This window comes from Meriones unguiculatus, chromosome 14, assembly GCF_030254825.1.
Source record: "Meriones unguiculatus strain TT.TT164.6M chromosome 14, Bangor_MerUng_6.1, whole genome shotgun sequence".
Lineage (NCBI taxonomy): Eukaryota > Metazoa > Chordata > Mammalia > Rodentia > Muridae > Meriones > Meriones unguiculatus.
The window spans coordinates 50,171,907-50,193,088 of record NC_083361.1 but is presented as its reverse complement, the minus strand read 5'-3'; the positions used below and the strand labels follow the sequence as shown (position 1 = coordinate 50,193,088).

The following is a 21,182-nucleotide window of genomic DNA, read 5'->3' as shown; positions in this document are numbered from 1 at the left end:
TTTTATAAGATTACCTTTCAAGATAATTGGTTCTTTCTTTGTAACAGCAAAGTGGAGCCTGCTGGTAAAGAAAAGCTGGCTGAGAGATTACCTTGCTTGCTCACTCTATTAATATATAACAAATTGCTTAGTTACAAATACATATATATATTCATATATATATATGAATATATATAGGTTCTTGGGAATAATTTGTTTTTCATATTTGTTTTTCACCCATAATATGTAAAACATTTGAGCATGTGAAGGTATTGATGAATATGTTTTTCTTGCATATACTCATTTGTAATCATTTACTTAAAGAAAAATACAATATAACCACATTGTAATGTTTTCACTGCTTGAAAAAAAAAGGGTGAAGAAAGAATGAAACTTATGCTCCCAAGTAATTGTTTTTCAAGAGCACTTTTGATAACATCAGAATCCTTCATAAGATGACATTTGACAAGGTTATTGGAAGGCAGAATCCTCTTTGAGTTATTTGTAGGAGATGCATATCATGGCTTCACTGAAAAAGCAACTGTAGTGAGCTAACATGACTTCTTAGTACAGGGTGAAGGACAAATAAATGTGAATATTATTATATCAGACAATATTTCTATAGTATTTATTTTGAAAAGGTTATCAAATTTAATTATTTAACATAAATATTAAACTCATAACTAGTTTTTTTGTATGGAAATTATGAAAATAAACAATGCAAAAAGGTCAGTATTCAACTAATTAGAGGGAAGAAATATTGAAAGGGATATCTTTCTAAAAATGCTATGCCTTTAAAATCATAGTATACTCATTCTAAACACTCACCATTCAGAAAAAGACCAGTTTACGGTTATTTGTTACCATCAGAAACTGTGTACCCAGTAATTTCCATCAACACAGGCCTTGTTGAAGCCTGTGTACCATGGCATGAGCTCTGCATGGATCATAGAGATGAATGAGTCCTCCTCATCTTTGGAGCAGGAAGAACTGGGTCCTAGATACAAGCAGTTTCAACTATAATGAAAAGCAAATTAACAAATACTTGATTCTCTCTGTAGGCATAAGAAAAGGTTTAAAATAAAAGAGGTCATTTCACTGCCTTACTTACGGATAGATGCATGTTTGGGACAGACAACAGTTCTGCTTGCAAGTCCATCCACCTCTTCTGTCCCAAGGAACATCCTGAGCCACTTTTCAGTAAGCCTGCAGCTTGGACTTGTATTTCTACCTGGCTGTAGAAACTGTGGGTCAGTTTAATGCTAATTCACAGGGAAAATATAAATCTCTTAACCAGAATATTTACAAAATAAGAATTTATTAATCTCATTGTATGCATGCTGCCAACTCAAGGTTTCCAATTCTATGATGACCAAGTGAGTCTATACTTTTCATCACACACATTTCTGTATATAAGTAGGTTCCTTAAGATTTTGATTGGCGATGTTCATCAGGACTCCACAAACCCTTGAGATAAAAATGAAGTGCATTGTGTTCTATAAAGGATGAGACAGGACCAGGATTTACCCCATTCTTCACATTCCTCATTGCAAAATGACTTGGTATTTTCTGTGTTTTGAACATATACAAGTTGATCTCTCTCCAATGATATTGTGTAGTATAATCGATTTTGAGAAATACACCCTATACTTGCAAATTAATTTCCCAAAAACAGACAAAAATAGTTTCCCTTGGACTGCTCAATGTCTTAAATGTCTGTGCAGCAGAATATCACTGGTGTCTATAGTCAACAGATGAGGACCAGTGTCATTCATCAAAGGCACAGTTGATTTGTACACTACAGGTAAATTTCAAATTCACTTTCTGATCTTTCATGAGAAGATGTGATCATGGTATAATGAGAATATCTTGAGTATGAAGTCTGGAATCATAGGGATTATATAGTGTAAACCTGTTCTACTCAAGCATAACAGAATTCATATTTCTTTACCAAATTAAAATTTCATCACATGCAAACACCCTCATTCCTCTGTCCAAACTGTTAGTGTCATTACAGAGTACACTCAATTAACACAAGTGCTGGCAAATTGTATAAACTTCTGGGTTCTGTGACTTTACCTGGAAAAGCCTTTCCATAGACTTGAGGAAGAGGATCATCTTTGTGTTGTTCTCATTATTTTCTTGTCCTTTGGTAATATCTCTGAAGATTATCTATGTTAATTCTTGGTGTTTCTCCCATCTGGAATCTGAGAGAAAGTACTGTGTCTAGGGATAACTGAAAAATTTACTGACATCATTTCCATTAAACTTTTCATTTATGAAGGAGTGAAATTTGGAGACCATATTTATACTCGTTCACATTCACTTAGAGCATGTCTGATTGCATGCGGGTTGATACCCCAGGTCCCGCCTCTGAGAAAAAGGTATTGGAATTGGTCTGATGCTCTTTGGGTGGATGACACCTAAATGAACATCGGTACAAAGTCCCAATTTATTTCTAATATCAGAGATCAGACCTCTACTCTTGCCTGATGTGTCTAAAACAAAAAGGGGGAACTGTAGAGAGCTGCGGAATGCTGTGCCTTAAAGATGGAGCTGGTTTCCGCCTTCCACCTTCGCGATGGTGAGTGCTCTCTGTCACGAACAATTCCACATTTGGCTAAGGCTGAGGATCTGGCTTGCTTCCATGTATGTGGACCTATCTGCATTGCCCACGTGGCACGCCTGGGTTGGCTACCCAGAGGCTATTTAAGCTGTGGGCTGGCTTTCCCCAGGGTCAGATGATTGTTCAAGGTTCCTGAATAAACTGCATTGAAAAAATAAATAAATAAATATGCATTTAAAAAAAATATGAACCAGGCATTTTCAATAATGCATATAACAAAGTTCCTTTGATGTTTCCTTCTATGTCACCTTTTAATTTGGTGATATTAGATGTGTTGTCTATTTACACTTACAGATTGGGGGCCACAGGCATAATACATACTTCTGATAAGAATGCTTTCGGGCAGAATGTTATAAAATGAATTGAGCAGTTAATAGCAGAAACATGAAATGTGAGGGTCTCTTGTCAAGAATCAGTCACAGAGAATTTCAGTAAGAATATGCAACTCCAATTATGGATGTAGAACCATGGCCAACGAGCAAAAAGTTATGTCTGAATGTTCCTGGCAACATGAATCACACTTTTCAGAAAGTTGAAATAACTCCTATATTAGCTTATAAATGGAAAAAAAAAAAAAAACAGTGCCTGGCATAGGGCTATGAAATAGGAGAATTAAGAATAGTGAAATGAGTTTTTCAGAGGTCCTCTGTGGTAGGCTCTTGTCCTATGTACTGTTTTCTCCCTCTTCCAATGTCTATCACATTTGCCTTTTTTAATGAGGATTGATCATCTTACCCAGGGACCTCCTTCTTGTTTAGCTTCTTTAGGTGTACAGATTTTCTTATATTTATCCTATATTATATGTCTAATATCCACTTATAAATGAGTATATACCATGTGTATCTTTCTGCTTCTGGGATACCTCCCTCAGGATTATCTTTTCTAGTTCCCACCATTTTTCCAAATTTCATGATTCCCTTGCTTTTAATTGTTGAGTAATATTCCGTTGGATAAATGTACCACAATTTCTGCATCCATTCCTCAGATGAGAGACATCCAGTTTTTTTCCAGACTTGGCTATTACGAATAAAGCTACTATGAAAATGGTTGAGCAAATGTCCTTGTTTTATACTGCATATTTTGGATATGTTTGTAGGAGTGCTTTAGCTGGATCTTACAAAGGATATGGTGAGAATCGTAGCCAAATTTTGGACAGAGTGCAGGGAATCTTATGAAAGAAGGGGGAGATAGTAAGACCTGAAGAGGACAGGAGCTCCACAAGACAGCAACAGAACCAAAAAATGTGGTCCCAGGTTTTTTTTCTGAGACTGATATTCCAACCAAGGATAATGCATGGAGATAATCTAGAACCCCTGCACAGATGTAGTTCATAGCAGCTCAATTTCTAAGTGGGTTCCCTACTAAGGGGAACAAGGACTATCTCTGACATAAACTCATGGGCTGTTTCTTTGATCACCTCCCTATGAGGAGAGTGGAGTAGCCTTACCAGGCCACAGAGGAATACAGTGCAGCCAGTCCTGATGAGACCTGATAGGCTAGGGCCAAATGGCAGGGGAGGAGGACTTTCCCTATGGGTGGACTGGTGGAAAGACAGGGTAGGAGAAGAGAGAGGGAGGGCAGGATTGGGAGGTGACAAGAAATGGAGCTATATCACGGATACAAAGTGAATAAATTAAAACAAATAAAAATCACTTTAAAAAATTAAGGAAAATGGGTAAGGGTTGCACTATGGATTAAAAAAATATTCATCAACAAAATAATGTTGGTAAGACCCTGTGAAGATATCCAGTAAAAGTGAGCTCTAACTCATTAAATATATAATTTTAATATTATAAAATGTTAGTGTTGCACATTCATCTTTAAACCATTTTAAATTTGAGTATTACATGTTACAATGAAATAGTGGTGGGCTTATTATTAATTAGCACCACAGGAGGTGATCTAATGATTCTCACAGATGAAGCACTAGTCTTCTAGGAACTAATGTCTTTTATGCCAATTCTGTAATTCATATGAAAAAAATAATGAAAAATTTTTACCAAAAAGGGAGTTTTCCCTGGTTTAAGTGTGTGTTCTAACCAAAAGTGACATACTTTACATGTGGGTTAGTATGAATAATGAAATAGTAATTCCTTTCAATGTGAACAAGAAATTCCCAGGCAGCATCAACACTATTATTTAATTCCTATCATGTATGTTTCCAGTGAAATAACAGATCTAACAGCAGGCCAATCATGTGAAGAATGCCATCTATACTTGCATACTTGCCAATAGAAATTGGCTTATAATATTTGTATAAGGAATAATATTAAACATCTTAGCATTTTTCAAGAGCCTATTATTTTTTTCACTTTTTACATTACAATTCTGTGGAGCAGAAAGAGCATTGGTACTGTTATCTCCAAAGGTATTTTACTCATTTAATTTTAATTCCTTATTGATAAAGGAATAACAGAATGTGCTCTATTTCTTTTATAAAAATATATTTGATAGACTGTCTCCAAATGTGCTGTTGATTACATGTTACCTAGCTACTGCATTAATTTCTCCTGTTAAAAGACTTGTTTTGCTTAATTATGAGGAAGTTCTGCATATTATGCTCTTCATCATCTCTTTCTGTTATTTTTTATATTAATTACAGCTTATTTACTTTGTTTCATAGCTGTAGCCCCCTCCCTCATTCCCTCCCAATTCTATCCTCCCTCCTTCATCTTCTCCCTGCTCCTTTCTAAGTACACTCATAAAGGAGGTCTTCCTTTCCATTTGACCCTAGCTTATCAGGTATCTCCAGGAATGGCTGCAATGTTCTCTGTGGCCTAGCAAGGCTGCTCCTCCCTGCGGGTGGGGCAGGGTCAAAGAGCCAGCCATTGAGTTCATGTCAGAGACAGTCCCTGTTCCTCTTACTAGGGTATCCACTTCTATACTGAGTTGCCATGGGCTACGTCTGAGCTGGGATTCTAGGTTATATCCAAACATGGTCCTTGGTTGGCAAATCAGTCTCAGAAAAGACTCCTATGCCCAGGTATATCTTGTACTTGTGGAGCTTCAGTCCTCTCCAGGTCTTATTAACTCCCCCTTCTTTTATAAAATCCCCTGCACTCTGTCCAAGGTTTGGTTATGAGTCTTAGTCTTTCAGAGGCCCTCTATGGCAGGCTCTTGTTCTCTTTCTTGTTTTCTCCTACTTCCAATGTCAACCCAATTTGTCTTTCTAAGTGAGGATTGATCATCTTATCCCAGATCTTCTTTCTTGTTTAGCTTCCTTAGGTGCACAGATTTTGATATGTTTATCCTATCTTTTAGGTCGAATATCCACTGATAAGTGAGTATATATCATGTTTCTTTCTGGTATATGTTACTCAGAATGATCTTTTCTAGATCCCACAATTTGTTTCCCAATTTCATGATTTCCTTGTTTTTAATTGCTGAGTAGTACTCCATTGTGTAAATTTAACACAATTTCTGTATCCATTCCTCCGTTGATGGACATCTGGGTTGTTTCCAGGTTCTGGCTATTATGAATAAAGCTACTACAAACGTGGTTGAACAAATGTCCTTGTTGTGTACGTGAGCATCTTTTTTATATATGCCTAGTAGTGGTATAGCTGGATCTTGAGAAATCACTATTCATAGTTGTCTGAGAAAACACCAGATTGATTTCCAAAGTAGTTGTACAAGTTTACATTCCCAGCAACAATGGAGGAGGATTCCCTTTCTCCACATCCTCTCCAGCATGTATTGTCACTTGAATTTTTGATCTTAGCCATTCTGATGGGTGTAAGGTAAAATCTCAGGGTTGTTTTGGTTTGCATCTCCCTGATGGCTAAGGACTTTGAGATTTTCTTTAGGTGTATCTCTACCATTCCATATTCCTCTACAAAGAATTCTCTGTTTAGTTCCATAACCCATTTTTAAATTGTATTACTTGGTTTGTTGTCTTTTGACTTCTTTAGTTCTTTATATATACTGGATATTAGTCCTCTGTCAGATATAGGGTTGGTGAAAAACCTTTCCCAGTCTGTAGGCTGTCATTTTGTTCTGATGACAGTGTCTTTTGCTTTACAGAAGCTTTTCAGTTTCATGAAGTCCCATTTTTTGATTGTTGCTCTTAGAGCCTGTGCTGTTGGTGTTCTATTCAGAAGTTGTCTTCTATGCCAATGAATTGTAGGCTCTTCCCCACAGTTTCTTCTAACCGATTTAGGGTATCTGGTTTTATGTTGAGGTCATTGATCCACTTGGACTTTAGTTTTGTGCAGGGTGATGAATAAGGGTCTATTTGAATTTTTCTACATGTAGACTTCCAGTTAGACCAGCACCATCTGCCATCTTTTTTCCATTGAATGGCTTTGGCTTCTTTGTCAAAAATCAAGTATTCATAGGTGTTTGGGTTTGTTTCTGGGTCTTCTATTCAGTTCCATTGATCAACCATTCTGTTTCTTTGCCAATACCATGAAGTTTTTATTACTATTGCTCTGTAGTACAGCTTGAGAGCAGGGATGGAGATACATACAGAGGATGTGTTGTTTTACAGGATTTTTTTGGAAATTCTGGGTTTTTTGGTTTTCCATATGAAGTTGAGAATTTTTCTTTCATGGTCTATAAAGAAATGCATTGGTATTTTGATGGGAATTGCACTGAATCTGTACATTGCTTTTGGCAAAATAGGCATTTTCACTGTTAATCCTACCGATCCATGAACATAGGAGACCTTTCCAGCTTCTGATACCTTCTTCAATTTCTTTCTTCAGAGACTTGATGCTTTTTTATTTTGTTTTGTTTTGTTTTGTTTTGTTTTGTTTTGTTTCAAACAGTCTTTCACTTGCTTGGTTAGAGTCACCCCCAGGTACTTTATGTTTTTAGTGGCTATCATGAAGGGTGTTATTTCCCTAATTTCTTTCTTGGCAATTTTGTCTTTGGTATACAGGAGTGTTTCTTTTCTCTTCTTTTTTTTTTTTTTTAAGTTAATTTTGTATCCAGCCACTTTGCTGAAGGTGTTTATTAGCTGAAGGAGTTCTCTGGTTGAATTTTTAGGGTTGCTCATGTATATCATCATAACATTTGCTAATAGTGATACTTTGACTTCTTTCTTTCTGATTTGTATCCCTTTGAACTACTTTAGTTGTCTTATTACTGTAGCTAAGACTTCAAGTACTATGTTTAAGAGATATGGAGAGAATGGGCAGCCTTTCCTTGTTCCTGATTTCAGTGGGATTGATTTAAATTTCTCTCCATTGAGCTTGATGTTGGTTATAGGCTTGCTGTATACTACCTTTACTATGTTTAGGTATGTGCCTTGTATCCCTGATCTCTCCAACACTCTAAACATGAATGGGTGTTGGATTTTGTCAAATGCTTTTTTGGCACCTAAGGAGATGATCATATGGTTTTTCTCCTTCAGTTTGTTTAAATGGTGGATTACATGGATAGTAGTATATTAAAACACCCTTGCATGCCTGGGATGAAGCCTACTTTGTCATGGTGGATGATATCTTTAATGTATTCTTGGATTTGGTTTGCAAGTATTTTATTCAGTATTTTTCCATCAATGTTCATAAGAGTGATAGTTCTGACATTTTCTTTTTTTGTTGGGCCTTTGTGTGGTTTAGGTATCATGGTGACAGCAGCTTCATAGAATGAGTTTGGTAATGTTCCTTCTGTTTCTAATTTGTGGAATAGTTTGAAGTGAATTGGAGTTAGCTCTTCTCTGAAGCTCTGATATAATTCTGCATTGAAACCATCTGGCCCAGGGTTTTTGGTGTTTTGTTGTTGTTGCTGTTTTGTTTTGTTTTGTTTTGTTTTTGAAGAGAGACTTTTGATGACTGCTTCTATTTCCTTGAGGGATATAGGACTATTCAGTCTTTCTACCTGATCTTGATTTAATTTTTGTAAGTTAATCTATTGTACATTTCAATTAGATTTTCAAAGTTTGTGTTGTATAAGTGTTTGTGGTAAGACCTAATGATTGTTTGGATTTCCTCAGTGTCTGTTGTTATGTCCCCCCTTTTGTTTCAGATTTTGATGATTTGGACAGTTTCTCTCTGCCAAAAGTTAGTTTGGCTAAGGGCTTGTGTATCTTGCTGATTTTTCTCAAAGAACCAGCTCTTGGTTTCATTGATCTTTGAATTGTTTCATTTATTTTAATTTGTTGATTTCTTCCCTGAGCTTGAGCATTTCCAGCTGTCTACTCCCCTGGGTGTGTCTACTTCTTTATTTGTAGGGCTTTCAGGTGAGCTATTAAGTTGCTTCTATGTGATATTTCAAATTTCTTCTTGAAGGCATTTAGTGCTATGAACTTTCCTCTTATCACTGCTTTCATTGTGTCCCATAAGTTTGCATATGTTGTGCCTTTATTTTCATTGAATTCTAGGAAGTCTTTAATTTCTTTCTTTATTTCTTCTCTAACCCAGCTGACATTGGGTAGCGAGTTGTTCAGTTTCCATATATATCTAGGCTTTATGCTATTTCTGTTGTTGCTGAGGTCCAGCTTCAGACCATGGTGGTCAGATAGGATAAAAGGGATTATTTCAATCTTCTTGTATCTTCTGAGACTTGCTTTGTGAACAACTATATGGCCTATTTTGGAGAAGGTTCCATGAGGTGCTGAAAAGAATGTATACTCTTTTGAATTTGGATGAAAAGTTCTGTAGACATCTATTAGGTCCATTTGATTTAGAACCTCTGTAAGGGCTATTATTTCTCTGCTTAGCTTCTGTCTGAATGATCTCTCCCTTGGTGAGAGTAGAGTGGTGAAATCTCCCACTATTAAGGTGTTGGGATCGATATGTGATTTAAGTTTTAATAATGTTTCATTTACAAATGTAGGTGCTCTTGTATTTGTTGAATAGATGTTCAAAATTGTGATGTCCTTCTGGTGGAATTTTCCTTTGATGAGAATGCAGTGCCCCTCCTCATCTTTTTTGATTAATTTTGTTTGAAAATTTATTTTATTAGATATTAGGATAGCTACCCCAGATAGTTTTCTGGGTCCATTTGCTTGAAACACATTTTTCTAGCCCTTTACTCTGAGGTAGTGTTTATCTTTGTTGCAGAGGTGTGTTTCTTGGATACAACAGGATGTTGGATCCTATTTCCACAAACATTCTGTTAGTCTGTGTCTTTTCAATGGAGAGTTCAGTCCATTGATGTTAATAGATAATAGTGACCAATGAACATTAGTTCCTTTAATTGTGGAGTTGATGGTTTTACTGTGATTCATTGTTTTCTTTTAATTTTTTTGAGAAATTATCTATATCCTATGTTTTCTTGGGTGTAGTTGTTTTTGTTGGATTGGAATTTTCTTTCTAGTGGCTTCTGTAGGGCTAGTTTGCTGTGTAAATATTGTTTAAGTTTATTGTTGTCATGGAATATTTTTTCTCCATCTATATTGATTGAAAGCTTTGCTGAATATACTAGTCTGGGTTGGCATCCGTGGTTGCTCGAAGTCTGCATGATATCTGCCCAGGCCTTTCTGGCTTTCATAGTTTCTGATGAGATGTGTGGTGTGATTCTGATAGGTCTACCTTTATATGTTACTTGGCCTTTTTCCCTTGCTGCTTTTAATATCTTTTTTTTGTTCTGTAAATATAGTGTTTTTGACTATGATGTGACATGAGGGGTTTCTTTTCTGGTCTAGTTTATTTGGTGTTCTGTGGGCATCTTGTATGTTTATGGACATCTCTTTCTTTAAGTTGGGAAAATTTTATTCTTTGATTTTCTTGAAGACATTTTCTGGACCTTGGAGCCTGGTATCTTCTTTTTCATCAATCCCTATTATTCTCAGATTTCACCTTTTCATGGCATCCTTAATTTCTTGGATGTTTTGTGTTTGGGACTTTTCCAATTTTACTTTTCCTTTGAGAGAATTATCAATTTCTACAAGTGTATCTTCAGCACCAAAGATTCTCTCTTCCTTCTCTTGTATTTTATTGGTGATGCTTACCTTTGTGGTTCCTGATCTTTTCTCTAAGTTCTCCAGCTCCATGGTTTTCTCTACTTATGTTTTCTTTATTGATTCTAATTCTGTTTTCATGCCTTGTACCATTTCCTTCTTCTGTTTGAATGCGGATTCCTGTCTCTCTATAAGGGTCTCTATTTTTTTTTGTTGTTGTTGTTGTTGATTTCCTCTCTATATGCCACTAATTGTGCCTCTACTTGTGCCTCCATTTATTTGGCTATATTTCCTTGTGTTTCTTTTAGAATTTTGTTCATTTCCTCTTTATTTGCTTCCATTTATGTGGCTATTTCTTTGAGAGATTTGTTTGTTTCCTCTTCATGTGCCTCTAATAACTGGATAAGCATACCTTTAAAATCATTTTCTTGTGTTTCCCATGAATTGGAGTATCCATTTATATTTGGTGACGCCGTGATATCCTGATTTTTGTTGGATGTATTCTTACGCCGACCTCTGGCCATTAGCTTATCTGTAACCTTCACTGTTTGCTCCTGGATTCTACAGTTCAGACTGACACTGTCTTTTGCTGATGTCTGGAGAATTCCTCAAAAGATTAGGGAGGTCCAGTGGTTTGAGAGTGTGCGTTGGTGATTCAGCTGTACCCAAGGAAGAAAGATTTACAGGCACAGAAGGACAAATGCAGGCAAGCATGTGAGTGTGCATGTGTGTGTGTTTACATGGAAGTGTGCCTTGATGGACATGCTGTTAGAGAATGTAGATGCCTGAAGTATGGGGAAGGGGCACTGTGGAGGCACCAAAGGGATTACAGGTGCTTGAGGTCTTTGCAGGTGCAATTTGCTTGTGCAAATTCCTTGAATACCTCAATGGCCTATAGACCACTGGTATTCAGCTCTGACTGAGCTTCAGGAGTTATTTGCCTGAACTCCACTGGTGGATCAGCAGAACAGGGACCTTAATGTTGAGAACACTATTCTTCTGTTTCCCACAGTGTTTGGGTAGGTTGAAGGGATCTCATGTCTGGCTGCTAGCTTAGAAGGACTTTGGATATGGGACTCTGCAGGCACTTGAAGGCACGCTCATTCTCTAGCAGGTCAAATCAGAAAGCACAGGGGATCCCCCTGTACTCTACTCTCAGTTTTGGGCCTCTTGGGTCAAATACAGGTATAGGAGCTCCTTCAGCTCAGTGGTGCTGCAGCTGCAGAACTTGGAAGTCCAGCTACAGCCGTGGAACTGGGAGGCAGGTCCAGGTGCCTGCTAGGAAGTCCTAGGGAGCCACAACAGTGGTCCAAAGACCTAGGTGGTCTGGTGCCTGGTGTACCTGGGTGATTTGGCTAGTCTGGCAACTTTGGTGGCTGTACAGCTGCTGTCCACAACTGAGGGATTGGGTGGCCCATATAGTCACTGGCTGGGAGGCTCTGGGGTGTCCGTATAGCTGCTTACAGACCTGGGAACCGGAAGAATGCTACTTCAGACATGGGACTCACAAGGCTGGTACAGCTGGCAGCCTCAGCTGAGGAGCTAGGAGCCCTGCCTCTGCTATCTCAGTCCCCAGGGAGTGAGTTCTGTGATAAGTGTCTCTGGAGTCTCTAAGATTCACTGGAGTCTCTAAGAGTCACTGTGGGATGGCTCTGTGGAGAAGGAGGGAGCCCTGAAAAGGAGAAGTGCAAGCAGTTGGAATGTTCACAACTTTCCATCACCAGGGGAGTCCACGGGAGACCTGAATCTAAATGGTCTCAGCTCATGTAATGTCCCCTCTTATTCAAGAGTCCCCAGTGTTGATTTTCTGGCTTCAGTTGCCCCTCCACTCAACATTTTAGGAGTTTCAGATCCTCTGCCTCTCAGGTACTGTGTGGGCTCGTTGCCACCATCTTGGATCCCCATCTCCTCTTTCTATTGGAATAAGCAGTCTTCTCCAGACTTATTTTAAGTTCCACCCAGTACGTGTTACTCTCCATGTATGCTCAAATCATCTGATTTTTCCTGCTTTGAAGTCAAGCAGGTTTCTGCCCTTCCCTCACAGACAAAATATTTTGAAGATTGGCTGTGCTTGCTAGGCCAATGTGCAATTATCCAACCATGTCTTTCTGAAACATTTTTAATATCCCCCGTTCTAATAGTGCATGGTCCTGTGGTTGTGTTTAAAGCTAAGATTATATTGATATAATGTTGACAGTGATTAGCTTGAAATATTCTATTTACAGATTGATTTTACTGTATTGTGTGTTATTTGAGCAGAGCCATTAATGAAGTCAAGAACAGCAATGGGAAACCTCTTCCACTGAAGATATTCACTAAGGACATCATAAGCTGTGCAAATGTATGTGAATATAAAACCAAAAAATGACATTCCATGTTCATGACTAGGAGAGAAACAGTTTGAGGAATAAAAGAATATGGAGGCATAAGAAGAGGGTAGAGGAGAGAGAGAATTTAGGCAGGAGTATGTGGAAAAGATATGTATATTTCATGCACATAAATGGACTTACAGTGTGATATGTAGAAAGCAATATGAAGCAAGACTGATCCACATAAGCTACAGTCCCAAAAAAGAGAAAATATTGAGTCAGCTAGATTCAACAATAATACATTTCAATCCAAGTATTCCTATGATAATTAAACTGTTTTCTCCTGGTTCTTATTGCTTATATATAAGCTCATGTGTTTTTCCAATATTGCTTATATTTTAAAGTAATTTTATCTAATCATAAATAATTATAATAAAATAAAATTAACATAAAATTTAAGCACATATTACCAAGAATTACATTCATTCTTAATATTTAACTGAATGGTGACATTTTACATATTTAACTATTCCTTCTGTTCTTTCTTTTTATTCTTTCTCTCACTGTGCACTCTCACACCTTATTTTAAAGCCCAGCTACATAGCATGGCTTCTTTTCCATATCTATGTGAATCTTCTAGGCATAAGGATATCTTTTCATGTAACTTCTGCTTAAAAATCACCTTTATACACTTGCTCTTGTGTGTGTGTGTGTGTGTGTGTGTGTATGTGTGTGTGTGTGTGTGTGTGATTAATTGTGTGTATGGTGCTTAGGAAGAGCTCATGACCTTATACATACTACACACTATTGTTCTATTATTGAGTTACACCCATATCTATTAAATAATTTTCTATTCTTCTAATTCTAATATTATTGTTTTTTATACTATTGGATTCAGTGCAGATCATCAGTTTAACTATTACATAGAATTCAGAGCACTGAAGACCTTTCCTACTTTAGGACCAGGATGAAATGTAGCTGAAAAGATAACCAAGATTTTAACTTTTATAAATGCTAATGGTTATAAAACACATTCAAAGTCAATATCCTAACATGTCATTGTAGAAATTGTACTAGAGTTACCAAGGTGCTTATTATGAAGAAATTTTAGATCACCAAAGTCATATGTTTTCTCATACTACATTTGGTATACAAAAGAGTATTTAAACAGAAAAGTGTCATGGAAAGTTAAGTTCTAGCCAGTAACATAAATCATGAGAATACTCTCACCACCTTTGCTGAACAAGATATGTCTATCTTCAGGGCACAAAAGAGGAGATATTCCTCTTGCCTCTCCTCTAGTGATTTCAGCTGTGGCATATGTGCAGTATTTTATATGAGCAATCTCTTTGATGTCTTTAAAAAACATTGTGACTTAGGTTCAGTTCCTTTAAAATAATTATTTCTACTGATTTTCACACAGATCCTATTGGTTTTATATTTTATCCTGCAACAATTTTTAATAACATAATCCCAATTTGTTTTATTTCATAATATTTTCTTTAGGAGCTTTCACGAACAATTACATTCTGGAAAGGTTTTGAAATGACATGTTTGGAAAAGAGTATGAGCACCTCACAGTGCAGTGGAAATTCTACTGTATTTCACAGCATCACAGTTGGAGGAATTCTATCTAGAGTAGTCATTCTTTTTGTCATTGCCTGTGTATTCAGCATGCAAGAATGTTCTGGTTGTGTAAGGATTACCAAAAATCTAAGCTTTGCTCTCTTTGGAGTTAACTTAAGACTTAGAAGAAAAAAAAATCTCAGTTTGTAATTTAGTTCAAGACTCTCACATTGTGTCTACTGTTCTTTGGTCTTAGAATTCTCTTGCAGCCTGGGAACATCTACAGTGATGCTTCTTCGAAAATTTAGTGATGGTTATTACTTCCAGATATATTGAAAGATGAAGGCTGCAACAATTTTTTTATTTAACTGAAATTAGGGAAACAACACCCTTCACAATAGCCACAAATGACAAAAAGGAACTTGGTGTAACCCTAACCAAGCAAGTCAAAGACTTGTATGAAAAAAAAAAATTCAAGTCTATGAAGAAAGAATTAGAAGAAGATATGAGAAGATGGAAAGATCTCCCATGCCCCATTTTCTAACATGATGACTTTTTTCTTTTTTTTTTTGGCTTTTAACTTCTTGAGTTCTTTATAAATTCTGGATATTAGCCCTCTGTAAGATGTAGGGTTGATGAAGATCTTTTCCCAATCTATAGGGTGTCATTTTGTTCTGAAGACAGTGTCCTTTACTTTGCATAAGCTTTTCAGTTTCATAAGGTCCCATTTATTGGTCGTTGATCTTAGAGCTTGTGCTGTTGGTGTTCTGTTCAGGAAGTTGTTTTCTGTGCCAATGAGGTTAAGGCTCTTCCCCACTTTTCTTCTAACAGACTTAGTGTGTCTCTTTTTATGTTGAGGTCTTTGATCCACTTGGACTTTAACTTTGTGTGGGGTGATATAGATCTATTTGCATTTTTCTACATGTATACATTCAGTTAGACCAGTACCATTTGTTGATGATGCTGTCTTTTTTCTATTGTATGGTTTTGACTTCTTTCTTTCAAAAATCAAGTATCCATAAGTGTGTGAGTTTATATCTGGGTCTTCAATTTGATTCAATTGATTCTCCAGTCTGTTTCTATACCAATACCATGCAGTTAATGTTAGTTGCTCTATTTTTTCTTATTAAAATTCTTAAAATGTAATGTAGACCTTTCAGACTCTGTTTATACTATACACACCTAGATCCAGATGATTTTCTAAAATTATCTTTACTTGATTTATACAAGTATAGAAAACCACCGGCTACTCACTTGCATCACTCCCCAAGATAGCCCCCAAAAGCTCTATACCTTCATACCTCTCTTTCTTTCTCTCTCTCTGTCTCTCTCTGTATCTCTCTCTCTGTCTTTTGATCCCTCTCACTGTCTCATTCTCCCTCACTGATTTTGAACTACAAATAAGTGAAATATAGATTTTTTTTGTCAGTATAACTCTTTTTTCTATTTCAGTCATGTCTAGTAATTATAAAAATAACAAACAGAGAGGATCCAAGATGGTGGTTCTGGGAGGACACACATACTTCCTGACCAGCAGCACAGCAGGATCTGCACAGTGGCCAGCAGACAGAACTCTGGGCCCTAAAACACCAGCGATTGTGTTTCCCAGGTGAGAGGAAACCCCAGGGTGTGGGATTTTATGAACTTCAGAACACCCAGCTAAATTGTGGAACAGTTCCCAGGTCCTTCCTGGCACTCAGTCACAAGGCCAGGGCCACATGCTGCCATGCTCTGATCACTGTCCCAAACTGGACTCTGGATATATTGTTTCTGAAGAAAAACTTGAAAATTTTCATTGCTTGAACATTGAAAAAAATTCCTACTAGCTAGATAGGTGTCTCAGTGGTTCCCAGAATCCACATGGTAGCTCACAAGCATCAACAATTTCAAAAGGGATTTAGTTCTCTCTTCTGACCAGCTCAGGCACCATGTACAACACAGTACACAGTACATGTCAGCAAAACGCTTACATACATAAATAAGTCTAAAATCAAAAGGTAACACCTTTAAAATTATTCTGTATGCTCCAAACCATGTAGCTCCTGTTTTGGAATGAAAATCTGAAATTTAGCCATTTCTCTGAATTCATGCAAAAATATTCAGTTCACATCTATTTCTATTTTTATGAAGAAAATTATTTATTTTTTCATTTTTGTCAAATGCAAAATGGATACATTTACCATATATATGATTCTTCCTTTTCCTTTTTTTTCCTTGTTTTTAATTTTATTTTTTTCTTATCAGTTACATTTTATTAACTCTGTATCCCAGCTGTATCCCGTTCCCTCATTCCCTCACAATCCCACCCTCCCTCCCTCTTCTCCACCCTGCCCCTTTTCAAGTCCACTGATGCGTGGACCTCCTCCTCATTCATCTGATCCTGTTTTATCAGGTATCTTCAGGACTGGCTGCAAAGCCCTCCTCTGTGGCCTAACAGTACTGCTCCTCCCTTGGGGGGTGGGGAGGTCAAAGAGCCAGCCATTGAATTCCTGTTAGAAATAGTACTTGTTCCCCTCACTATGGGAAACCAATTGATTACTGAGCTACCACAGGCTACATCCGAGCAGAGGTTCCAGGTTATATACATACATGGACCTTGATTGACTGTCAGTCTCAGAAAAGACCCTGTGCCCAGATATATTTGGTCCTTGTGGAGCTCCTATCCTTTCCCCATCATGCTAACTCTCCTTCTTTCATATGATTCCTTGTACTCTGCCAAAGGTTTGGTCATGAGTCTTTGCTTTGAAAACACTGCTAGTTAGAGTCTTTCAGATGCGCTCAGTAGACTCTTGTCATACATTCAATGCACATCCCATCTGTCTTTCTAAAAGAGGATTGATCATCTTATCCCATGTCCACTCTCTTGATTATCTTTTTTAGGTGTATAGATTTCATTATGTTTATCATATCTTATTAGGTCTATATAAGTGAATATATACCGTGTTTGTCTTTCTCTTTCTGGGATATTTCACTCAGAATGATCTTTTCTAGATCCCACCATTTGCCTGCAAATTTTAGGATTTCCTCCTGTTTGATTGCTGAGTAGTATTCCATTGTGTAGAAATACCACAATTTCTGTACCCATTCTTCTGTTGATGGACATCTGGGTTGTTTCCAGGTTCTGGCTATTACAAATAAAGCTGCTATAAACATGGTTGAGCAAGTATCCCTTTTGTGTACTTGAGCAAACTTTGGGTATCTACCTAGCAGTGGTATAGCTGGGTCTTGAGGAAGCACTAGTCCTAATTGTCTGAGAAAGCACCAGATAGATTTCCAAAGTGGTTGTACCAGTTTACATTACCACCAGAAGTGGAGGAGGGTTCCCCTTTCTCCACAACCTCTCCAGCATGTGTTGTCGCCTGAGTTTTTGATCTTGGCCATTCTGATGGGTGTGAGGTGATATCTAAGGGTCGTTTTGATTTGCATTTCCCTGATGGCTAATGAGGTTGAACATTTCTTTAAGTGTTTCTGTGCCATTCAATATTCCTCTGTCTAGAATTCTCTGTTTACCTCTATTCCCCATTTTTTTTCAATGCAGTTTATTCAGGAACCTTGAACAATCATCTGACCCTGGGGAAAGCCAGCCCACAGCTTAAATAGCCTCTGGGTAGTCAACCCAGGCGTGCCACGTGGGCAATGCAGATAGGTCCACATACATAGAAGCAAGCCAGATCCTCAGCCTTAGCCAAATGTGGAATTGTTCGTGACAGAGAGCACTCACTATCGTGAAGGTGGAAGGCGGAAACCAGCTCCATCTATTCATATAAGCCCACACCTGTTTGTCTATATTCCCCATTTTTATTCATTATTAGCCAGATAGAGCCAAGTAATTGTGGTAATGATACTTGCTCTTTTGCCCAATGCTGGAATGCTAGTAAATTTAGGTATGCCCTGGTTACTCGCATGCCTCACTGGGTGCCTGTGCCCGTTGATGCCCCTCACGTTATGACTCTCTTCAGACAGAAAAGGGATCTTGGAACTACAGCCACCATTTTTACTACCATCTCATTGGCGGCTGTTGGAGCTACCACCGGGGCATTAGCCATGAGTCATACTGGGCAGACTGCTCAGACCCTGAATAATCATTTAGCCAATGTAGCTCATGCCTTAGTTGTACATAAAGGAATTAATGCTCAACTAAAAGGAAGCTTGATGGTATTCAATCAGAGGATTGACCTCGTGCAGGAGCAAATTGATACCCTATGGCAAATCGTTCAACTTGGCTGTCAATGAAAATATGCTGGACTTTGAGTCACTAGCATATAACATGAGAATTTTTCCAGTGCTGCAAATCTGTCTAAACAATTGTCGAGCTATATTTTAGGTAATTGGACTGGAGAATTGTTCCCCATTTTTTAATTGGATTACTTGGCTTGCTGCTTTTCAGCTTCTTTAGTTCTTTTATATACTGGATATTAGTCCTCTGTCAGATAAAGGGTTAGTGAAGATTCTTTCCCAATCTGTAGGCAGTCGTTTTGTTTTGATGACGGTGTCCTTTGCTTTACAGAAGCTTTTCAGTTTCATGAGGTCCCATTTATTGATTGCTCTTAGAGCCTGTGCTGCTGGTGTTCTCTACAGAAAGTTGTCTCCTGTGCCAATGAGTTCAAGGCTGTTCCCTACTTCTTCTTCTAACAGATTTAGAGAATCTGGTTTTATGTTGAGGTCTTTGATCCACTTGGACTTTAGTTTTGTGCAGGGTGATAAATATGGATCTATTTTCATTTTTCTGCATGTAGAGATCCAGTTGGACCAGCACCATTTGTTGAAGATGCTGTCTTTTTTCCATTGAATGCTTTTGGCTTCTTTGTCAAAAACCGAATATTCATAGGTGTGTGGGTTTATTTCTGGGTCTTCTATTCACATATATTTCTAATGAGTATTTTTACCAATTGAATGAGAGATCAGGGTCACTTTTTGTAACCTTTCTGTCTGAACTGCCTACTATTCCTTATTTTACAATTTTCAAGCATTTTTCACCAGATTATTGACAAATTAGTAATAGTAATAAAATTATCGGAAGCATTTGGCTAAGACTTATAAATGGTAGACCACAAAGTATGCTTACAAAGCTGACCTTTTAAAACCTACAGAAAATGTGAAGTTCTAAGACATAGTGATTCTCAGACAAGTGACAGTAATTACATCAGTTGGAGATCAGAAAACATTTTTTTGTTATTCAGACCTTTCTCCTGTATCCTGAAAATAGTCTGTGGAGACATTCTTGATGATTCTAAGTAAAGTGAAGCTAAGTTATCATTATTTTCTATAATATTTTCAGAGTTTTTATAAATTCGATAATATCCAGGGCAAAATCTACCCAAAATCTTTACTCTTTTATTTATATTTTGTTTTTTAATGGCAAAGGGTATTGCTATTGAGTCCAGGAATGTAAGGGTCTTCCTCCTCACTGTCATAATCAAATGAGTACAGAAAATGCAGAGATGTGCCAATAATGTCTGGTCTTTTTTCTCCCATTCATTTATTTTATCTCATTACAGCCTGATTCCAGCCTATTTCATCCCAGTTTCACCCTCACATCCCCTTAAGGGAGACCCAAAGGAGTATCTTTAGGCCTTAATTCTAGTCTAGAGTCACTGTCTGTAAGAATACCGTACAAGAATGGAGTTTTCCAAAGGGAATTCTGAAAGCTTACCTGAAAACTTCAAGAAAACAAAACTGAAGTCTTGCGACCTCAGTTTACTTGAAAACACTGAATTGTTTTTTGAATCAGTTTTAACTCTCCTCCTGAGTATAGCAGATATGCCTGAGTTTGTTTCAACTGTTGTTATTCATATGCCTCTTTGGAAAAACATGTTTTTGCCCTATGCAGTTTGTCCTTGTGGTTGTATACTTTATTCACGTGACTCTTCTTAACCCTTAGGATATACCTTGTCTGATTCTCTGAATGAAGTTGGCTATTGCATGCAACTTTCATCTGCCTCATTTTTAGGGCTCACTCTCCCAGGGTCATGCCCCCAACAAGTGTTAAAAAAAAAAAACTGCTGTGTGTTCATAATGCTATATGTGTTTTTTACAGAAAACCAGCATCAACCTGACCATTGTCAGAAAGAACAGCAACAGGAAGAAGCAGAAGCCATTCCACTTTACTAGTCCTGAGAATCCTGAACAGAGCACAGGGAATCTTATGGAAGACGGGGGATACAAAAGAACCCAGAGGGGACAGGAGCCACACAAGGAGACCCACAAAACTGAAAAAAGCAGGCCCCAGAGGGGACTGCAGAGAAAGATACATTCACCAAAGACCATATATAAAAAGGACCTAGACCCCCTGTTCAGATGTAACCCATAGATAGCTTAGTAAACATGTGGGTTTCCCAGTAAGGGGAGAAGAGGCAGTCTCTAATATGAACTCTATTGCCTGTTCCATTTATCATTTCTGCCTGGTGTGGTGACTTTGGCAGCCCACAGAGGAAGAGGATCCAGGCAGTTCTGATGAGACGTGATAAGCTAGAGTCAGACAGTAGGGGAAGAGACCTTCCACTATTCAGTGGACTACAGAAGAGGTGTAGGGGAGGAAGAGAGAGGGAGGGTGAAACCAGGAGGAGATGAAGGAGGGGGCTACAATTGGGATACAAAGTGAAAAATTGTAAATAATAATTATAAAAATAAAAATAAATATTTTGTAACTTAAAAATAGATTCTTTTGATGCAAAAATCTTGCTGATATCAAGGTTGAAACAAGTAGACCTTAAAACTGTCAAAGAGACACACAGCAAAAGCCCCCCTCCCTCCTGACACACACACGTAGTACATTGATGGACCTTGATTCTCCAAACAAAGTGAAAATTGAAAAGTTAAAATTTTTCTCCCCAACATTTATAAGTTCTCAGTTGCA

The 21,182-nt window shown here is 37.6% G+C and overlaps 1 long non-coding RNA gene across 2 annotated transcripts in view; it reads left to right on the top strand.

Moving 5' to 3' along the window:
- LOC132647210 (uncharacterized) overlaps window positions 1–20,911 on the top strand; it is a 253,174-nt gene extending 232,263 nt beyond the window's left edge. For both annotated transcript variants that reach the window (XR_009585540.1, XR_009585541.1), the window contains 2 exons: window positions 15,779–15,935; window positions 20,364–20,911. This is a non-coding gene — a long non-coding RNA (uncharacterized LOC132647210). The remainder of the gene's footprint in view (window positions 1–15,778; window positions 15,936–20,363) is intronic.
- Window positions 20,912–21,182: the final 271 nt, after the last annotated feature.